We start from the raw sequence: 20,821 nt of genomic DNA, 5'->3' as shown, positions 1-20,821 counted from the left end.
TTTACTGAGCTCCTATGCTCTAGGCAGGCCCTGTGCTAGACATGTTTACATAAATTATTTTTAATCTTCACCCAAACCGGCTAAGAAGGCCCTCTTACGCACAATTTACGGATGAAGAAACTAAGGTTAAGTAACTAGCCCAGGGCCACACAGGTTAAAAAAGGGCAATGGAATTGGAATTAAAGCCAAGGTTACAGGGGTCCAAAGCCCACACCATGTCCACTGATAAACCACACTGTGACCATGTCACTGTGCCAAGGGCCTTAATTTTCCGCAGGAAATGTTTAATGAACGAATACCACATTTTGGAAATTTGAAAGACGAGATCAGAGACATCACTACTTCTAAAAGGCTTGTGAGCAAACAATAAATCAATAATAAATAAATCAATAATAATAAATATGTCATGGCCTGAATTATAGCCCCTCCTAATTCATGTGTTGGAGTTCTAACCTCCAGAATCTCGGAATGTGACTGTATCTGGAGACAGGTCCTCTGAAAGAGGTGATTAAGTCAAAATGAGATCATTAAGATTGGTCCTAATCCAATGTAACTGGTTTCCCTATAAGAAAAGAGAATTTGGACATGCAAAGAGACACAAAGAATGCAAACAGACAAAGAAAAGACCATGTGAGGACCCAGAGAAAAGACAGTTGCCTGCAAGCTAAGGAGAGAGGCCTCGGTAGAAATTAAACCTGCCAACACCTTAGTCTTGGACCTCTGGCTTCCAGAACTGTGAGAAAATAAATGTTTAAGCTACCCAGTCTACAGTATTTTGTTATGACAACCCTAGCAAACTAATATTTTACATATATATATACCTATATATATATATATACACACACATATATATACATGTATACACCTATATATATACACATGCATATGTACATGCAAATATACTAACATATAAAAATATAACATACAAAAGCATATATATAATATAAATGTATATGTTTATGTCTGAAACCCTAAAAATAAAAATTTTTATATATATATATATTTTTTAAAGATTTTATTTATTTATTTGACAGAGAAAGACACAGCGAGAGAGGGAACACAAATGGGGAGTGGGAGAGGGAGAAGCAGACTCCCTGCCGAGCAGGGAGCCCGATGCGGGACTCGATCCCGGGACTCCAGGATCATGACCTGAGCCGAAGGCAGTCGCCCAACCAACTGAGCCACCCAGGCGCCCAAAATAAAATGTTATATTAAATACTAAATAACATTCTCCGTATGGGGATTTGCGTTAGGTTAGCTAACTAGGTATATTATGTTACATTCCTCTACCTGTCATTTTCCAAGAACTCCTGAGGCTCTCTGGTAGGTGGCAGAGAAGCAGTTAGGGTGGGAGCAAAGAGAATTAGACTCAGGCAAACTGGCTTGAAGTTTTGGCTCTGTCATTTATTTGCAGCTCTACGACCTTGGGCAATATGCTTAGGCTTTCTAAGCCTGTACGTCCTCATTTCTCCTCTTCAGCTAACATTTCTTGAGTACCTACTACAAGCCAGACTGTGCACCGATCACTTTTGCACAAATCATTGCCATTTGTAAAATGTGATAACAATGCCACCTAGCAGAGATGCTGTGACAATCAAGGGGGATAATGCATATGCAAGAGCTCCACAAACTGCATGGGCTCATGCAAATATCAGGGTGTGTCATTTTTCTGTTTTCCACATCAGTGCTTCCAAATGTTAAGCTGTAATTTTGACCTGAGCAACAACTGCTCATCTAGTTTTATTCTCTAACTAAATGATTCAGAGGTAATCTAGGAGTTATTTTAATCATCCCCCAGCTCAGCTTTAAGCCTATCACTTCCCAGCTGAAGAAACAAGTAAACTTCAAAAACCTGAGCAATATCCAAAACACCTGCATAATGTGTGAATTTTAGGTCTTCCACAATCTAGCCTCAACCTAACCTTCCAGCTTTATTTCCCATTATGTGTTCCGCAGAAGGTTTTCAACAAAGCAAAATAATTAGCCAGCCACCTATTCAAATCCTGAACTTCGCGTGTCCTGTGCGGGGGATTCCCTTCTCTGGTCTTCGCAGTTGCTGATGCGTGCAAAGCATTAGCACTCAGCCTGGGATGTAATGTGTTGTCACTAAATGCTACCTGCTACTGTTCTTACTACTAGTACTACCATCACCACCGGTCTTATTGAAATGTTTCCTCCACTAGGAACCTTCTGAGTTACAGATGAGTTTACTCTCCTCTGCATGCCTAGAGCACTATATCCTAACCTTTTGCAGGGACTGCAGTGATTTTCTGTGATCTACTAACGTTACATCCATTCACTCAAAATATATGCATTAAGCACCTACTTTGTGGGAAAACCTATGTTGGAAAGGATACCTTGGACAAGATGTGCCTTTGCTAAGAGAGCTTGCAGTCGAATGGGAGAAGCAGACAATGAATCAGACGTATTCATGTTGCCCCTGGTTCGTACAGCGGCCTCTGACCATGTCTCCCTGCTTCTAGCACCTCTATAGCCTGTCCTCAGCATGACCGCTAGCGTGAGCCTTCTGAAATGTACATCCGATTGATAAAGAAAATCTGTGTCCTAGGATGGCCGACCGAGCCAGCGAGAGAGTCCCAGTCCTTGCCCCGGGGCTCTTCCGGGTTCTTCTCCCTGCCCCGCTTCTCGCAGGCATCAAAAGTGCCAAGGATGTGGAGGTAGAAGTGTATAAATTGCCCCCTTTGTTTGTGCTCGGGGCTCAGGCCTTTGGAGACCACTCTCCTCTGAGCCCCCAGGCGTTAAATAAACCTCCCATCCTCCAAGATCTGCGGGTGACGCTTGGTTCTTCCGCCGGCGATCCAGTCCAGGTTCTGGAACACAATCACATTGCTTCTCTGCTAACAGCCCCGCTGTGGATCTCCACTGGACTCAGTTTTCATGTGCAAGGGCCTGGGAGACCCTACGCCACCCGACCCTGCGAACCTCTCCTGCTTTCACCACCCGCTGCTGTCCAGACACCCTGACCTGCCTCCTGACCCTCAACCTGCCAAGCGTGCTCTCACCGTTGGCACTGCCCATTCCTTTTGCCTGGAATGCTCTTCCCCAAATATCTGCTTGGCTAACTTCTCTTTTAAGGCCTCGCTCAAATATTACCTTCTGGAAGAAACCAAGTCTGATCTCCCTGTTGACCTGGCTGCCCAGCCCTCTCACTTATGATCAGTTTCTCCTTTGCCTATTGTATGTATCGCTTTCCGGCCACTAGATACTTCACTTACTATGTTAATTGCTAATTGTTGGGTTCTTTTCTCTAGCTCTGAGGGCAAGGAGCTGGGAATATCTTTTGTTATTCTCCGTGTACTTGTGGAGCTAGAACAGTGTGTAAAACAAAGGAGGGGCCCCATATTTGGCTTCCTCATTTTTGTATCCTCGGAATATCTAGTACATCACTGTACAGCTAGGAGGTATTGAGTAAGTATTTGTTATTGAATCACGTTTCGTCTCTTTAAATCCTGTGTCCAGTATTTGCTTGGACCTTCTTTGTTCTATGATCTGCTTTTATCTTTTTACATTTCTTGTAAAATATATTTCAAACAGATTGCGTGTGCGAGAGAGTGTATGTATATATCAGGATTTCAGGCATATTTTATGAACATGTGAAGTTTTAAGGAAAAGTTTTGCTTTTAAGTTTTATAGAAGTCATCAAAGTATATACTAGCTTCATGCCTTTTTTTCCGTGCCTTTTTTCCTACTTAAGGCATTGATGTACATAGTGGGCATTTGTCATTGGTAAAGCAATATATCTAAATGCATATTAGAGAGGAAAAAATCAATATAACTCAGCCAATATTTAATGAATGTCTACAATGTGAAATATTTTACAGGTTTTACAAAGATGGAAAAAAAAAAACCACTTCTACTCCAAAATTGCTTGTAACCTCCTGGGTGAGAGAAATATATGGACAACTCACTATAAAACAAAACAAGTCCTGAGAAAGATACAAAGCAGTATGGGGTGACTTGTTAAATTATGCACACCCGAAAAGAGACATTCATCTTTCTGCGATCCTCAGCCAAACCCCTGCCCTAAGTAAGCTCTGTCCATAAGTAGGTTAACATTCAATTAACCAGAATTTCCATTAATCAGAATGCCTTGCTCCTCATACTTGCCCAGTAACAAAGGAGTTGGTGTTCTTTCATTTTTTTGCGCATCTATGCTATGTTCAAATGGCAATGTAAGCAATAACCCTGAAGCTAGACTTTAAAGCTGATCACAGTTATTTAGTAACTTGACCCCCTCTCCCCCACCTCCCCTCCATCCTGATGGATTTAGACAGGGGCCGCTCCAAGTTCCTTTGTAAGAATTTATGCTCAGGATGATTGATTGACAAGTGGAGCTTTTTCCTTTTCTGGGGGAAAAGAAATTTCCAGGGTCATGCTCCTGGTATTTGCAAAGAGCTCTAAAAGCTCCAGAGAGTGAACGAGTCAAAATTGACTTCTTGCTGATGATCACTAACTTCATGACAGGGGAAGGGAAAAAAAAAGGGGGAGATTGAGGCTGCAGTACAGAATGTCAGGATAACTACCATGGAGGACGATTTCAAAACAGGCCTGCAGATAAATAGGAAGTTATATACTCAACTAGAAACCACAGGCATTAGATAGAGGGTGTAGAGGCCGAAGAATTTCCACCCCAATCAAGATGGCATCTGCACCAGCAGCTTGTCAAGTGAGGATGACACTGTCTTGTGTGGGTGGCTTTCTTTAAAAAAGACACAATGAGTATCCGTGGGCTTGCTATTCCTTCAATATGATACAATGTCTGTCCTGATACACGTCTCAGTTGTTCCAGGAGGAAAATTATATTTCTATTATCCATATTCATATGCCTATAAACTATATCTGTATTCTAATATTCATCTTGATTTATTTATAAGGGCCTGCAAAATTCATGCTTTAGTGAGGAAATGTTTTAGCTCTTCATATCTCTTTTGTGGTCATTTTCAAACCGAATGACTAAAAGGTGGGAGTTTCAAGCTCCATTCGCTTCTGGAGCCAAAAAAAAGAGTTCTGTATACTTTAGATCTTCATTTTTAACAACAAAGTCCTGGATTTTGAACAGAGATATTTTTATCCCCAGGAAATAATCTTCTTTAGAAAAAAATAGCTGGAAAAAAAAACTAGTTATATTGGTATGTGTTTAAGCCTTAAGGGAGATTATTAGCATAGTGGTTTGAGAAAATAAGTAGGATTCCTGTTTAATGAAACCCATTTTCATTACTGCTGGGCTCCGTGACTAAATAGCCGAAGGCAGGGAGGATACGGAGACTGGTGGTGGGTGAATGGAGCTGTTTTAGAGGCTAAGAGAAAGGAACTGATCTTCCTGAAGTCACAGGGGACAACGTGAGAAGCTGGTGGCACCAGGTGCGAGAGCACAGGACCTGCAAAGCTGTGAAGAAGAACTCTGAGAGGACAACGGGAAAAGGGATGGGCCCCAACAGGTGTCCATCATGCGTGCGGCACCTGGATGCTTCTCTGACTCGCGCTGAGGAAGCCTCCAATGCTCTGTCCTTTCCATGACTGCCTCACTAACAAACCCGACTGAATCACCAGTGAGAACGAAAACCTTAGATTTCATGCAGTAATATTCCCAGGAATTCATTTCACCTCGGGACATCGCTAGTTTTACATCAGAGCTCAGAAACAAACAAAACACAACTATGTTCATTTAGCTTTGCCCAAAGAAAGCACCAAATGCCTAGGAATCATGCATTGTTAATGAGGATGTATAGAGGCTTAAAAATGGACCTTGTATGTATGAGTGTCCCATTTAGGGAATAGCCTTTCACTGGGGATGCAAAGCATGAATGTGAGATCTGGTTCATCCCCCAAGAAAGACATCTCAGACCATCATGGCCCCGTTTGCCCCACTGTAAGATAAAGAGTAAATAAATACACGCTTCCCATTTGCCAGACGAGTATTAAAAGGTTTAATTCAATGATTGACATGAGGGACATTGAGTTATTCGAATAAATGAGGTTATATAAAGGGGAAGTATCACAAACTTTCACATCCGTGTATCATTCATGATCCCCCAGTCATTAAGCAAGGTCTCTACAGAAGTATTTTCCCCATAAATCACTTTCTGAGCATAAAGTTAAAAACCCCGGTGCCCTGGAAAGCATAAGGAAGAGCCACACTATACAATTAGCTGAGAATGGATTGGTGCTGGTCAATCCCCCAGTGTCGGCACTGTCATCCAGCCTCTAGAAACATCCAGTCAAGTCATCCCATTGTTTACAAATCAGATGCAAACCCAAATACTGCAAGGTTAGCCTGTTCTTCAAATAGCTACACTTCTGGCATAATTTCACAGCAAACTAGAAATACAGAGATTCAAGAGCTTTCCCTGTTGTTGCTAATCTTCCCACTCCAAATTATGCTGCTGCTCCTGTATTTTCTGCAACATTTGCTCTTTTTCAGGTGGAGTTGACAATTCTGAGGTCACACTGAGTCGTCAATGGCAAGCTGACAGTAGGACATGGCTGTTTGAGCTAAGTTACTAATAAGTGAAGCCATGGAGTGCCATTTCATTAGCGAATGTATCATTAAAAGCATCACCTCCATGACTTACTCATTGTTCTTTGCCCAGCCTGGTCCTTGCCTTGAAGCCTTAAAAATAAAGAAACCATGCTAGCCTAGGGAAGGGCTGGGACCAGCTAATTAGTGGCCCCCTTCCTGCATATTCTCTTCTCTCTATGGCACGGGGGAAGAGCACTTCTCTTCCCACCACAACTGTAGTTATGAATGAATGTGTTTGAAGAAAAGAGGGAGGAAGATAGGAGATAATGAACCAAATAAGAGAAATAAAATCAAGGATCAAGGACAATAGCAGCTTGGGTCCTGTGGTCCAGGATCAACAACTATATTGATGGCATTTTGGTTGATTTTGTAAGTGGATGTTGGGGTCAAGCAGCCCTTTATATAAGCCCGTCTCCATCTCTTACCAGCTCTGTGAACTCAGGCAAGTTACCTGATGTCTCTAAACCTTCCTTCCCACATTTATAAAATAAGAATAATCAGAATACCTGTCTCAAATGAGACACTTAATGTGAAGAGCTTAATGCAAATGCTAACTATTACTATTAGCTTCAAAATTTGGCATCGACATCTCTAAAATGATTCAAACATTTCCTCCCTGGGGTCTACTGGACATCCTACATTTCCCCATCCCCAAATGACCTCGTTGTCAGGCTGAGTCCAGTTCCCAAACTTTGTGCTCTCCAAATACTTCTTTCTCACAGTACTTATTATCTCCTGTCCCAGATCATAAATACTTGAGGACAGACACAGCTGAAAACAAAGTCACATCTTTCAAGATGGCTTACCAACAACGTTATCTATGAGGCAAGGCAGTCGGAGATGATATGAAATAGGGAGAAACCTGACCTGGAAAAGCCTTCATTTATTCTTCAACACACACTTATTAAGACCTTATGTATGCCATGTGCTAAGACAGAGTGGTAAACAAGATACAGATTCATCACAGTTGTGATAAATGTTTGTAATGCGTTATAGTCTCGAGGCCATAAGAAGTTCTCCTTGAGGAATGGTATATTAGGTAACTATGGCTGTAATTAATGTTGCATAATAAACGGCCCTCCAAACCTAGTGACTTTCAACAGCGAGCACTTCCTCCTCTCACTCACAAGTCTGCGGGTTGTCTCGGGCAGTTCTGCTTCAGATTTGTTCACCTGGGACTGGCTGCAAGTCTCCGGTCAGGTGCCTGTCTGCCCATGTGTCTCATTCTGGGGCCTACGGGGAAGAAGCAGCAACTGCATAGAACGTACTCTCCTCACCATGAGCAGAGGAGCAAAGGAGCCCAAGGACATGAGCAAAGGGCCCAAGTGGTCAAGCCCAACCACACAAGCATACTTAAGGCCTTTGATAGAGTCATATCCTTTCGTAATCCAATAGCTTCAAGCAGGTCATATGACCAAGCCTAACATCGATGGAATGGGAACTATACCCCACCTATTCTAGCTCTCTTGACAAAGAGTCTCTCCTTGAGCAAACATTAGTCAGGTTCCTCTGAACTCTCGTCAATTGGACCCTAACTTTTGGGCTTCTGTGTTCATTTCTGTGTTCTCCAATTTTGCAAGAATCCTACTAAGTCAGTTTAATCAGAATCCCCCATCCTCCATTGATCACCCTCAGTATCTATCAGGTTCCTCATCTTCTCCTATCCCCGGGTGATGTTTGATCACCAACCTTCTTCTCTAGCGCCTCACCATGTCCCTTGAAGAGATGGGCAGTATACTCCAATAGCTGTATGGATATGTTGGAAGACTTTTTCCTATTGCTAAAGAGAATTCTCTAAGGCCGAAAAAGCTATATAAGACAATATGAGCACGTGTTACAAATGGTAGCACTTATTCTCCTTAATTGAAATGTATGAGTACTGTGGAACAGGGTAAAAGTAGGATTTGTCTATCTATCATTGTGACAAATGGACAGTTTATCGCCTTGCATTTGCTCAGCACTGCAGGAAAAGGGTATAAGTTCAGAAAAATCTATTTCCCACAGAGCAATTATCAATTTTAATATTAAATTTTAAAATGATTTTTAATTTATCAACTGGCCCCTGAATTCAGGGTTGGAACTGTCAGATCTCTGCCTTGGATCTGAGGCTGATAGTGGTTCATATCCAAAGTCCATAGATAATGAACATTTTGTAAATCTGTAGGTGTAGTTCTTTTTCTTCCCTCTCACTGTAAATTAATTGATCTTTTTTTGCCATTAGGGAGATAATCAACTGCTCTACTTTCCTCTCTGTCTCCTTCACCTCTTTTTGGTTCAAATACAAAGCAAAACATTCCCCAATACAACCCAACTTTAATTAAAGCTACCCTTGTCCCTGGAAAAGCTGTATCCTCCTGCTTCACTGAGACTTTAAAGTTTCCCGCTTTGATGCACCGTTGAAAGAGCAATAAAACAGGGGTGAGCGGCTTTAAAGTGAGAGGTCAAAAAAGCATTTGTCTCCTTTTGCCCTTCACTCTCTTGGCAGTGGAACCTTCCTCTGGTCCACAGTTCAGAGTCCAAGAGAAAATCTGCATTCAGGAAAAACCACAGACCAAAGTCAAATCATGCTCACCAAACCTCACACATGGAAAGCTGAGGCCGCCGCCACCCTGCGTGGCCCTGACGTGACGCACGCAATTGGAAAGTGTTTGAGGAGGTCAGGCATCCACTGGGATCCATAACTGTGCATTTTAGATTGCAGTTAACAAAACAACTTTTCCCCCATGCTTAAAAATCACTCAGGCCTGATCCAGGTTTAAGATACATAATGAAGCGATGGAAATTCTCTTCCCTAATCAGGTGAGCTGACCGAGAAATCACTATCGTATATCAATTCCTAGTCTTCCACATAACTTCTGAAAGTCTAAATATACCGTGACTTCTTTTCTTCCCCACCTTTCAGAATTGCTCTAATATCTTTAAAAGCCCATTACACCATGGGAGAACTGAACAAAGTAATTAGTAGATTACTGTCGAGATTAGTGAATCCAAAAGTAAGCTCCTTATCACAACTATCTTCTTGGGCAAAGAATATTCTTATCATTTTATATGAAAATGAGAACAACCACCCACACAATAAATTGTGGGTATAATTTTCTCCCCATTTTATTTTTTTTTTATTTTTTTATTTTTTTTAAAGATTTTATTTATTTATTTGAGAGAGAGAGAATGAGAGACAGAGAGCATGAGAGGGAGGAGGGTCAGAGGGAGAAGCAGACTCCCCGCCAAGCAGGGAGCCCGACGTGGGACTCGATCCTAGGACTCCAGGATCATGACCTGAGCCGAAGGCAGTCGCTTAACCAACTGAGCCACCCAGGCACCCCTAATTTTCTCCCCATTTTAATGGGCCTAAAGCTCCATGAAGGTAAGTGTGGCACCTGCTATAGTCACTGCATCATCTCAGACACTTTGCACGCGGCCTGGTGCGTGAAAGGCATCAAAATCCACCACGAACACACAGATCAATATTTAAGTGTATAAATACATGAATGAATATGTAAATGGCTGCTAAGCCAGCACAAGACTGTTTAATAACACAAAATAACCCGACTCAGAAGAAAGGAGAGAAAACCTGGTTGTCTGGTAAGAGGTGTCATATTTTTCCCCAAAGGAAACATTTCAAGGCCCCTTTTTTATTCCCCCAGGGAAAGAAAAGATCTGTGCCAGCAACACAGCAGTTGTTAGAAGCCCCACAGAGTATGCAAACCTGACGGAGGAGAGAAAATTGAGGTGGGGAAATAGATTTCACTTTTGAGCTTTTTAAAGTAGTTATTATAAGCAATAGGGAAGAAGTAATTATTTTTTAAATGATAAGCACTACCTGGACAATGTGACAATCTTCTATTTAAATGCAACTTTGTGAAATGTGGCTATTTGGTGGGGACAAGGGTCTCCTGCCCTGAGGCCTCGAGTCTGCCAGTGTGAAAAATGATTTTAAGAGTCAAAACACATCAAGCCAGAAGTTGTTGGTTGCTGTTGTCATTTTCCCAAAGAGCATGATGGAAGGACCTCTTGGCTCTCTTTGGAGGACAATGACATCAATAATTGTTTTTAAATGATTCTGATTTCCTTTATGCAAAACTAAAGAGTAAATCTTATTCCACACCATAACTTTCGGTGGCGTGTTTTAGTTTGTGAGTTTTTTTTTTCTTTTTGATAACTTACAACCTCTTTGATTACAGAAAGAGAAAGAAGCAAGAGACAGCATCACAAACAGGACTCTGGCAGCCTTGGGAATTAGAACCTGGCCTTCTCTTCCTGAGCATAAAATTCAGAACCCTGCCTTTTAACTGGCTCCTCTCATCTACCCATCCTCACCCCCTTATTTCCCCGGCCCACTATTTCATTTCAGCACCTACTTCACAGAACGCCTACAAAGAGGATGAGGGAAAATCATCTCCCTTGATGTGTCTTTTCAGCTTTGCCCCCCCACCCCCTCCCCGCCTTTGCACCAATTCTAACAAGCTGCCGCAGCAGACCTGTCCAGCCGACCTGAAGCAATCAGAGAGGAGTCCCAACAAAAACAGGCAGAACCAGTGTAGCAGATACAAGAAGGACTGGACTATTTTCTTGCGGAACCAACCGAGGCTTGTTTACCGACCCTTAGTTCCCAATAGAGTTGACTTTAGGCTTTGTAACACATGATGACCCTGAAGTACCAAACAGTTGGAGCTATTGAACATGGAAGAAGAACTGTCTCCAACAAGCCACCTGGAAATTGTCTGACATTTTCCCATCCACATCAGAGCCAAAGATCTGGAAATGGACCTTCATTCCAGACAGGGGTCTGATAAGTAAGTATGAGGGGCCTTAGAAGTAAATACTGACTCTTCATTTTAAGAAAGTCCAATGGAACTAAAGATCTACAGGAGAAGCAGGAGCCAACAGGAGCCCTAGAATTCACAGGACCTAAGGCACCCTGATTAATATGGAGACGAAGCTTTTGTGCAGTTCTTGAAATGATTCACTAATATGTAACTATATAAACACACAAATGTGTAGATAGATAGATAGATAGATAGATAGATAGATAGATAGATAGATAGATAGATAGACAGATGATAGATGATAGAAGATAGAGTTTGTTTCAGTCTCAATCCCAAAGATTTATCATTCTTAAGGAGCTGGCTTAGCCGAAGACCAAGTTTGTTTCCTTTGCCTTCAATTGCTTCATGTCAGCTCATAAATGTACAAATCAATCAAATATCTAAACTAACAGCATTTCATCAGTCTTACTTTGCCCTTAATAATTCATCCCTCTTATGTTTACTCTAATACTTCTGCAGCATAAATATGCATGATATGCGGCTGTGTATGTTCAAGCACTTTCATGGATAGACTAACAGCGGGGGACTTTTGACCTTGGTCTGAAGAGGGAAAAGTTACTGCAATAACTAATGACAGAAATGACAGTCTCATACTTTAAATTAAAGAGGAAAAGGGAGAAAAACATCCCCAAGAGAGAATTCCTTAACAGCAATTTAGATTTCAGCCTAAGAGGTGCTTTTTGTAAATTACATTTGAAAACAGTTGCTTTTCCTGCACCAGATTTAACAAGGATAATACCTATCCTCTTGCCAAAAATCTCACAGAAGATGTGTGAGAAATAATAAAAGAATGTCTGTGGAGGCTCTGAGCTACTTGGAATAAAGATGCTAATAAATATAAGGGTTTCTTATTAATTCTAGTAAATATCCTTCTAGGAGGAAGAAAAAAGAACCCATAATAAAGGGTGAAATCTACTAACTCCTAATCCAATTATTTCAGATGTTTTGATTATTTTTTTTTCTTATTATGTATTTAACATCTTATTTTCTCATTGTTCAGAGTCCCCCCAACCCCCATAGCTTGGCAAATAGTACCAGGTATTAACAAGGACCGATTTAGGATCTGTGGATTCCTGGCAACTCAGTTTCTCCGCTGCAATCAAGAAACTATAAAAACATGGACTTGTTGCCTTTGTTGTGCATCACATGTTTTCAATTTCAAAGGGATTTTTCCAGATGTTTCAGCCAGTCTTGTTGGTGTGTTTGAAAACGCTGGTCTGTTTGCTGAGTCCATTTCCCCTAAAATATACAAACTCAGATGCTCAGGCTGAATTGAACTCACTCATCTTTCTCTACCATCTTTCAATGAAATGTTCTGTTCTGTCATTAGGTGAAAGGGAGAACAATACCTTCAAGATCTCATTTGCAGATATAATATTATGAGAAACTTGACACAGATTTATGTACCAGCTTGTAATGGCACAATTAGGATCTTTATCTGTGCAGGGGAACGTAGGCTGAAAGGCATTTTTCATTTTCTGAACAAGTACCAACCCAACTTGGAAGGCTGTTGAAGCTAAAGGAGCAAGATGCAGGGTGCGTTGATAAGTTTTACTTGGTGGGGCTTTTCCTGGGCCCAGAGAATGACAGACCCCGAAAATGACATTTGTCCTAGCAGGGATTCGAAAACTATGGGGCAGGTATTACTTATGTTGGGAGGGTCACAATTAACATACCAGATGTGCAAAGAAAAAGACGCTTCTTTATTTTCTACAAATGATAGAATCTTTCTCACAAGCTCTCACCCTGCTGGGTAACTGTTGGGGGTGAAGGATGGGAAGCAATAGGCTTTGACTTTAAGTTTGCCTATTAAAGATGTTTCAGCTCCTCTGGGTTCTATAGTTTCTTTGGGATAATTTTTTCATTGATAATTTTTCAGTCGATTCCAAGTTCACTCCCTAATGAAACTGCTCCTCCCTTTCCCCTCTTCTTTCATCAAATGGTGATGAGTTATATAGAGGATGAGTTACAGCCCTCGTGATCTGGGGATGGAGAGGCCCTTGGTTTCATGGCAGATGTCCATGACAGGCTGACTAACCTAAACTTTGAGTGTGCCCTAGCTGGACATCCTATTGTGTTCACCTTTGAAATGAACAGCTGTAGGCAGCAAAATTCTTGGAGAATTAGGACAACTTCCTTGATGACTGGTTCCAAAATTGGGTCTCCCTAGCCAAACTTGAAGCTACATTGAGGTCTGTGACCTACATTTGGTGACCTCCTAGATCCAGATCAGTCACTCAGAATAGGTTTTACCATTTGTTTCCTTACTCCCACCTTTTGTCCTTCCACCATCCCATAGGACAGAAGGCACAATCTATTTTCTCTTCCTCCTTAACCAGAATATCCCTCTCATCATTGACTTAGCTCAAGCTGCTATAACAAATTACCCACTGACTGGGTGGCTAAGACAACAAATATTTATTTCACACAGTTCTGAAGGCTGGGAAGTCCAAGATCATGGTGGTAGCTGATCTGGTTCCTGGTGAGAGCCCCCTTTCTGCTTTGCAGGCAGTCCTATCTTCTCATTGTGTCTTCATATGGAAGGAGGCAGGGAAGCAATCTCTCTCATGATTCTTCTTATAAGGGCACTAATTCCACCATCAAGGTTCCACCCATATGACCTAATAACCTCTCAAAGAGAAAGGCCTCTTCTCTTCTCCAAATACCACCACACTGGGGATTTGGGTTTCAACATAGGAACTGGGGGTCGGGGTGGGGGGTAGTGTACACATTCTATCCTTAGCAAACATAGTTTTGATTTTTTTGTTCTAGGTGGTACATTTCCTAACCCACACATTCCCAGGGATCATCTGATTCATGCTCAGCCTTGGAGGTGGAAGACTTCAAGGGAACAAGATTTAAGGGGCAATAAAAAATGTAGTTTAATATTTTTACAATGTTACCTTATTACAAAGCAATCAAATTGAAAGACTTTTTTTAAAGGTGCAGAGTTAAGAAATTAGCAGTATCTGTGTGTGTGAAAAAGCATGTGTGTGGGTGTAAATGGTTCTCTGTGTCTGTGTGAGTATGTAGACACATGAGGTAGGGGTCTGTAAAGACTCATAGGGAATGCAGTAATCGCAGCCTATGAGGGCAAGACCCTTTTGAATTATTCCAACCTTCACCATGTCAGAACTTAGAGAATATTTCATCACCTGCCATAGGTAATGGTGCTTTGAAAATAGACATGAGCTGTCAGCCCAAAACACACTCCCCTCTAGGAACCTGAATATTTCCTCCAGGAGGTATCAGGGAAATGTCAAATCATTGGAGACTGCCTTTCCGACCCCAGCTGGCCTTGACCTGGGATAAAATGCATGTTTCCTGAAAACACCTCATAATTTAGACTCTATGACAGAGGTCCCTTCTGGATTTTCCACACAATATTTATTTTGCTCTTTCAGACTTCCTCATGGAGAATAGACACAGTGCTTCTACTCCATTCTATGGATTAAGCTGATGTTTAGACAATCTTTTGTTTTCCCTCTGGAATAAAGTAAGTCTATGTTTCTCTCCCAAATAATATCCCAGAAGTTTTTTTGAAATAGACTCAACCTTATGATGAAAGAAGGTAAGTGAAGAGGAAGTCAAGTAAATGAAATTTCTTAGGGGAAATTCCATCTGGTAAATAACTATTTGCCATAAACTGTGGAGGAGTAAGTTGACCTAACATGGTAATCATCACACCTCACTTATAACCAATCTCTTTTTATAGCTGAGAGTGCAGTGTGTTGGCAGCTTTCAGTTACTCACATATTATTTACGAGTTTTATCCACATAAAATTTGCAGGTAATCTGCTTTCCTCATAACCTTTCTATTGCTGATAATTGAGAGATGAAGTGTAATTGAATTAAGCTTTATTGATTCATGCATTGATATTATTTTTTGGTCAAGGATATGTAATTCTAAATTTATCCTAAACTTTGCTTGAAAAATCCTGGGTTCAAAGTTATTCTTCTAAGTAGTGTGCAAAAAGCCATGATTTGGGAAGTTAGAACTAGTTTCTAACTAGTTCTGGCTCACTGTGAGCTTTCTATTTTAGGGGAAGTTGCTTTCAGTCCTATTTGATCATCTCTATAATGGAAATAATACTACTCACAGGAAGATTAGGGGGACTAAGTGAAATTAAGCTGTAGTAACAGGCCAATTTGTGTCACATTTAGAACATTCTTTCTCTCCGACCTGAAAACCAAGTCTAACAACAGCAGTTTAACATGTATGTAGGGAGGAGAGAAGCCTTGGTCAGATAAAGAAATCTTCATCCAGTTTCTGCTGCATGATTATGTTTCTTCTGATCCTTGGACTCGGGCTGAGTCACTTATATAATAAACATAATAAGTATCATAGCATAAGAGTCAACATAAAGAGGATGGTGGATGATAAAGAGAAACCAAGAGCCAAGCCCAAAGGACAAAGCTCCTGGAACACAGGTCCTCTGCACAGTCAACCCTGTGACATTATCAACAGTCATGTCCCTGTGCGCAGCATGCCTTGTGAATGGAGCAGATGTTGAGCACTCAGCTAGATAAGATGGATGCAGTGATGAAGAAGACAGTCCTTGCACTCAAACTGCTTATCTTCAAGTTGGGGGATCAAGAAGTAATCCTGCAATTCTAGTTTGGCATGTTAACTGCTGGCTGAGGGGTAAGTGCTCGGTGCCATGAAGGAGGGTCTCTCAGAAGAAGTGGCACCCACCCTGCAGAACAGGGATGTTTCTAAAGCTACCAATGCCTGTTCATACATGAGGAAACACCTGCTTGTTTTCTGTATAATTGGATTCAAGACTTCTGCTGCTGTCATGTTCTCTCTCTCTCTCCCTTAGATAATTGTGTGCTGCGTATAATCTTATTTTTAGTTCTGAACTACAGTTTGTTTACTTTCCCAGTTTTTCTCAATGGCATGTGAAATTAGTTATTAACCACCAGTTATTTAGTTGAATTCTGTAGAAGTCATTGGATCCTGAATTCACATTCATCTAAGTGTAGGCTGTAGAACTTGCTGTTATGGTGAAGTGATACCATGTACATTTCATAGCACAAAGCACATGCCATTTTCAATTTGTTCAAAAATATATGCACCTCTGTCTTGTAAAGCTTGTATCATTTGTACTTCTATAGATAAAAAGAACACTTTTGTTTACTTTTTTGGAGTCTTTTTGATATAATTTATAGAAACCTAATTCAGATTAGCTTAAACAGAAAAAGAAGAGAATTTTTCAAATTTTCAAAGATGGCTAGAGTCAGGTCCCCAGACATTGTCATCAGTGATTCTTCTCTTTCTCTCCCTCCTTTCATCTATCCATCTTTTGGTTCTAATTTCTCTTTGTGCACAGCAAGTTCCTTGTACCCAGTGGCAAAAACAGTCCCCAGCAAATTAACTCAAAGCATCTGTCATCTTCATAGCTTATTTCTCCTAACAAATTCAGCAAAATTTGTGAGGATGACTCTGATTGGCTAAGTCTGGTCATGTGCCCCTTATGGACCAATCACAAGAGCAGAGAGGAGTAATCTGATTAGCCCAGATTCAGTCACATGCCCACCATCATGGCAGAGGAGGCAACAGCTTGAGATCAGCATCTTCACCAGGTTGGAATGGACAACTGGTGAAAGAAAAAGATGGTGAACAGACAACATAATGATCTATTATAACATGAAATAATCAAGCATGAAGCATTTTTGAGCTAGGCCACGAGAGTGAGTGTATGAGGCCTTATGGCTGGTTCACCTTGCAAGAGGGTTACCTCTGCTAAAGAATGAGTGAGAATTATCCCTAGAACCTACATATCCTTACAATCTTATTCCAGCTCAAAGGGAGTGAACCCCTCAAAAGTTAAACCCAAACCACAAGCTCATGGTGAAATAGAAGATTTTAAGTCTCTAGAAAAATGACAGAAAATTCAGAGAAATCTCACCTGGAAAAGATCTTTATGAATACACGTGGGCATCCAAAGGAGCTAAGAGGCAAGTAAAGTCCTCTGGCACACAAACGCAGTGCATGAATACTGCAACTGTGGGAATTTCTCAACTGGTCACCTAAACATCCAGCTAGAAAATACTAAGCCTTGATGGGAATTCTGCATTTTAAAGGAATTGTGAGGAAGTTAAGACACTTCCAAACTGGACAATGGAGATTCACAGAATATAAATGCAGTGAAAGATTAGAAAAATATGGATCATTTAACGGATGAAAAACAAGAAAGTGATCTCTTCATTTTCTTTTTGATTTCCCCAGAGCCCATGTAACAGATTAATTGTAAAAAGATGCTTTAAGCAACCATCAAAAAACATGAAGCTGCTCTGTGATAAGAATTGTGCTAGGGGCTGAGGCACTGTCTTGCCCTCAAGGGAGTCACTGTTTTGTGGGGCAAGAAAACCCTTTCAGCAGACTATTAAAATACAATATTCTACATAGAGGTTTGTAAAAGGTCCTATTCGAACAGTGTGAATGTAAGAGGTCACACCTGCAACTCTTCCAATAATTATGTTCCTCCATGTTGCCTGAAATCCATCATTAGAGGTCGATTCATCTGGGGTAGAAGAGAGCTCGTTTAGATTTTAAATAGCCCTGGTAAGTGTATCACTTTAATCAGGATCATCAGTCGTTCATGCTCCATGTGAATTAATCAATCAGATCATTCCCTGCTAATAAGTACATCAAATCAGTAAACTCAGGAAATTGGTTTTGGGTTATTGTTGTGTTGTTTTGTTTTGTTTTGTTTTGTTTGCCGGGGGGGCGGGGAGAGTGCTTGAAGAGCAAAGGTAATGGAAGAAGGAAATACTGGTTATGAAGGATTAGAGAACCCTCATAATCAGACTTCCTCTAAGAGACCAGTTAAGACTCAAGCTGGCCCAAGATAGCTGTGTTTACTCCTTCAATACACTGATGCATTCTATCAGGACATTTTAGGAATTCTTACTGCTGTAGTTGGATAATTGAGTAATTGTGTCTTATTTGGCTGGCTCCAGGCTCATCAGGAAGAAATGAAATGCATTTCCCCCAGCACACCTCCTGTCTCCCCAGCTAGGGTGCCAGGTATTTGGGTCCTCAAGGTTTGGGGGGAATTTATCAGGTAGAGATGGACCCCAGCAGGCAATCACTAACAGACTCTGCATACCAACTGAGATAATTACACTGAGTTTGTCTGAAGAAGTTAACCCCCGGTACCAGATAGGACTTGGTTCCACAGGTCCTGAGAATAAGATGAAATTTGCAGGTTTTGAGAGAATGTGGGGACCTTAAACCACATCTGAGAAGACTTCACAGAGTTGGGCTGGGCGCACCGCAGTGAAGCACCCTGGATTGAGGACCAGGACATCCCTGCATCTTCTGGATCTGTGTAAATAGTAGGATTCCGATCCATCAGAATGAAGGAAGGAAAGGAAACCATGAACAATAACTGATAGACGACATCTCACCAGTCCTCATGGTCCCCATCCATGGGGATTAACCAGATTTAGTTTGATTTTGATAAAGAAATGAAGCAGTATTTGTACACAGGATGGCATGGCATCATCCCATGCTTATTACAGAGCCTCCCAGAAGTTATTTCAGTAGGGGAGAGATAAGATCAAAAGGAAAGATATTTAAAGGAAAGTAAGACATGAATGGTAGTTGACTCTCCAAAGACTGTTATAAAACCTTATCAGTAATTGGATTAGGAATAGGCATTTGACTTAATATGGCCAATGAAAATGAAGGGAGGCCTGATGGAAATTTCTAGGAAAGGATTCTCATTCCCAAGGAAGAGACTTAAAAAAAAAAAAAAGATTTGGCCCTTCCTCTGGACATTGTACATTTAGATGAGTCTGCTAGAACTGCTGTGACCATCTTGCTACCAACCCAAGGACAGTCAACACATGGATGAGCTACGGCTAAGAGAATGGCTGAGAAATGGAGCCCTGATCTTCTGAACTTCTCATAGATGAGATGCTGTTCTGGTTTTCTACCACTTGTTGCCGAGAGCATTTGATGTACATGGTATGACTGTTCTGATGGGATCACCCTGCACTTAGCATAGCTAGTTCATTAAGCTTCACCCAGGATGGTGTTTTACTACATGGTGTGATGGTCCCTCTTGTCCCCACTCCTACCCATTCTTTACCCTATATCAAAGTGCCATCTCCCTAAAAAATCGAATCAGACTCTATCTCTGCCTAAACACGTCTACAGCCTTTCCATTCTGTATAGGGGAAACTGTCAGTGTCTCGCCACTCTATCCCACTCACTCAGCACACAATTCAGGCCGCTCCTGTTTTCCCCAACACATTACCACTCTTTGTGTCTTTTGGACCATTCGTATGAGTATCATGCTGCCTGAAATGCCCTTCCTCATCTTTTCTATCTAGAGATGACCTTTCTATTCATATCTACCTGGGAATCCTTTCCCTGACTTTCCGTTTCCTCTGTATTTCATAGCACCTGTGTCTTACCTACTAGGACCTTTTCATATATTTGTTTAAATGTAGCAATGCTCCCTAATTGCCCGTATCTCCTTAAGACCATCTCTGCCACCTCAGCACCAACCTCAGTTCTAGACCCATAACAGGCATTCAATTAGGGGATGAATAAGTGAATGAATGAACAGATGAGTTCAACTCCCCAGGATTGAGGGAAGTTAAGAACAAATTCTGTAATACCTGGAGTCCTTCTGCTGAGTAAACAACTACTTCCCACATATCTTGAGGGTATCACAGCTAACCAGTTCTCTAATACTCACAGCCCATACGGTGATTTATTCTACCATCTTAAGCTATATTCCTGATTACTGCTTATCCAAAGGGCTGGATCACTCTGGTGGGCATGACATTTTTATACTGTGTTTTAAGCGTGAATGTGAAAAACTGACTTCCAGCCACCACAGGGTTATTTGCGACGGTTGCTTGACACATGTATGGCATTGTGTTAAGAAATCTAAATTAGAAGCATGTCATGTAGTGACACAGGGATCAAAACAAAAATCTTGTATATTTTTAATGAACTAGCTCTTAAATGTATTTATTTATTGATCAGACACAAAGCATCTCTCTCTCTCTCTCTCTATATATATATAAAACATCCTAATGTTGCTGGGAATTAAAATTCAGTCATATTTTTATGTAAGATGGTATAATTAATAACATTTATGCCTGCATTAGTCGCTATGAATATAAGTGGAGAGAATAAATATGTACGGAAAGATGAAACAGGTAAGAACACAGAATAACGTACCTAGGCATCCTATCGATGCAATGTTTCCCAACGGCTCTGCTCCAGCTGCTTGCCATTAGGACACAGACCATGGCATTTGGGGTTTTGACAAAGCGGCGCTGGTCTCTGGCAGTTTGGGAAGTTGGCTGCAAATGGAGGTTTTCTCAGTGGCTGCTTGCAATGCCATTGCTGGTGGCATCAGAGCCTGGGAAACACCAAGAGCTAAATGCTGCCCCTATTTCATTTTCTAAATTTCATAGCCCGATA

This window comes from Mirounga leonina, unplaced genomic scaffold (genome assembly GCF_011800145.1).
Source record: "Mirounga leonina isolate KUSES-001 unplaced genomic scaffold, KU_Mleo_1.0 Mir_173, whole genome shotgun sequence".
In the NCBI taxonomy this organism is placed as follows: domain Eukaryota; kingdom Metazoa; phylum Chordata; class Mammalia; order Carnivora; family Phocidae; genus Mirounga; species Mirounga leonina.
The sequence above is the reverse complement of the archived record's forward strand: the minus strand, read 5'-3'. Positions refer to the sequence as shown.